Source organism: Protopterus annectens, chromosome 1.part2, assembly GCF_019279795.1.
Source record: "Protopterus annectens isolate FY-2018-M chromosome 1.part2, PAN1.0, whole genome shotgun sequence".
Taxonomy (NCBI): domain Eukaryota; kingdom Metazoa; phylum Chordata; order Ceratodontiformes; family Protopteridae; genus Protopterus; species Protopterus annectens.
The window spans coordinates 199,122,480-199,124,568 of record NC_056727.1 but is presented as its reverse complement, the minus strand read 5'-3'; positions in this window follow the sequence as shown (position 1 = coordinate 199,124,568).

The window sequence follows — 2,089 nt, the reverse complement described above, 5'->3', positions numbered from 1 at the left end:
GCTCTGTATTTGAGCTGGGCCTCTAACTACTTAGACTTTCACTAGTACATCTCCTTCTCCTTATGAAGGATGTCCCCAAAAAAAGAAAATCATTTTGGGCAGCGGGCAGAGAATAAGGTAACATCAGTGTCAGATCTGTACTAGAGAGAAGCAAAAAAAAGACTCACACAGGGCAATCCATCTGAATCAGAATCGGGGGTGTCTGAATCCTCCAAAGAAGGTGCCACCCTTATTTCGGAAGGGTGCACAAACAACAAAGTTACCTCCACAGCATGCTGCTTCAACTTCAGCAATGACAGAAAATCCTAAGCAGAAGTCATTGAGAGAAAGCCTGGAAAGTGAAAGGAATTAAGGCACTGCTCAATTTTGGTTGTGGTAAACTCATGGCTACCAGTTTGGCTTTTAGTGTCTTAGGCCTCCTAGATCCAGAAAAAGCTACTTTGGAGAACTTGGAAAATGGGCAATGAACGGGCTCACTTACTTATTGAGAACTTCTTCCTGACACCAAATGAAGACTGTTGGGACTCAACCCTTGATAACAAGAAAACAATGCTCTGTCACAGAGGCTCCCATGGCATAAAAAAAAAAAAAAAAAACTTTCTGTCATCTGTCTGGGAAGGACATACAGAGACAATGGCAATGTAGCCAGCACAGTGTTCACTCAAGAGGCCTTGGCCAACACACAGTCTGAAGATGGGGACAGTGAAGGTGATTCACTGAGTCCAGAGCTGCTGGACTAAGGAAAACCCAAGCCATGTGACACACTGTCCTTGGTCTCCTGATATTTTATATCATGACACTTTTTGTCATGTTTCTTTTCTGGAGGTTTGCTCCTAGAAACCTTGGCCTTGGCTGATGCCCAGGCCAGACAGACCACATATGCCCTCCTTATGAGCAACTCCCCAAATTTATTTGCTGTCCTTTTTTTTGTTTTGGGTGAATCTGACAATGTGGACAAGCACCCACACTGGGCCAAGGCAGGGGAAAGGAGAGGCAACAAGAATAAAAACCTTTGAGGGGACCTTGCTTCTTCAGAATCAATACAGTTATTCAATTTACCAACAATATTCAAATCATCCACTATCAGACATGAGACTGCCAATTACAGCATTAAGAAAAACACCACCTTAATTCCTCTATGAGGTACTTTTCTTTCCTTTGGAAGCAGGTCAGCCAACTGACTGACAATGCTGCAGTTACGCACAGTTAGCAAGAAAATTCTACAGATGCTATTAGCGGATGCTCTATTGTACTACAAATGCCCATATGTGGTAAACGGGAGAGGAAGGTACACCCATGAATGTTAGGTTGGCTGTTGGGCTTCTGGCAGGCAGAATATCCCACAAATGATGAATGCAACAGTGAACAGTACAATGAACATCAGTATGTGTCAGAAGGAAGTCTGAGCCAGGTAAAGTGATAAAACACAGACAATAAATACCTTTTCAAAGACTACAATGAAAAACCTGTGTAGGAAAAAGTATTTGCAAATTGAGGCAAGCCATTGTCCAGACAACAGGGAAAGGTGTCTGAAGTAATGGAAAAATAGGTCTAGGACAACCGACTAATGTCCTCATTATTGAATTCTACCTCTGAATACCTTACAGTAGAATCTGAACACAGATTTTTCTACACAGGGTAAAGACCTCCACAACCACTACTACTACTAAAAGAATCAACCCCAACATCAATGACCTTTGGGGAAAGGAGATTTCACTCTGAAACGACAAGGAGAGAAACTATTTCATAGCTTAAAATAACCCAACTGGTTGCAGATCAAATGGCTACTACTTCCTGGAACAACAAACTATAAGTCAAGAATCAATATACAGGCACTTAGTATGAAAAAAAGTTTAAAAAAAAAAAAGAAAAATGCTCACTAATAAATAGAGAGGTTAGTATTCCTGGATTAGAAAGGCAAAAATGGTAAAAAGGTATGATGCTAAAAACTCATGAAACTGGTAGAAATACACAAAGTAGGGCAGGCTGGTATTTAAGGACTGGACAGAAGACTTGTGATAAGTAGCAGGCCCACCTTACTGGCATCCGACTGGAACAATCTGATTTGTTTTAGTGTGCAGCAAAATTT